A 463-nucleotide genomic window follows, 5' to 3' on the forward strand; every position below is an offset into this window, starting at 1 on the left:
ATATATATATGTATGTATGTATGTATGTATGTATGTATGTATGTATACACACATATTTACATGTATATATGGTTGTATGTATGTATGGTTACATATATGTGTGTGCATACAGATTCGCACACACACTCACGCACACACACACAGACACACATGCGTATATACATGTGTGTGCGTACGTGTATGTGTGCGTGTGGTATGTGAGTGTGTGTGCACGTGTATATTCTTGCACTGTGCAAGCATATATACACACACAAAGAAACGCACACATATTCATAAATATGAGTCATTTCATTTGATGATTTTGCTGTGATATATCAAGGGAGGAGAGGAAAAATCAATATCCAAATAAAGAATTCAGCAGACTAAACTATTACATATATGTATGTACGTGTGTGTGTGGTGTAGTGGGGTGTTTTGTATATATACATGCATACATATATGCATATATATATATATATATATA

This window comes from Octopus bimaculoides, chromosome 2 (genome assembly GCF_001194135.2).
Source record: "Octopus bimaculoides isolate UCB-OBI-ISO-001 chromosome 2, ASM119413v2, whole genome shotgun sequence".
NCBI lineage: Eukaryota > Metazoa > Mollusca > Cephalopoda > Octopoda > Octopodidae > Octopus > Octopus bimaculoides.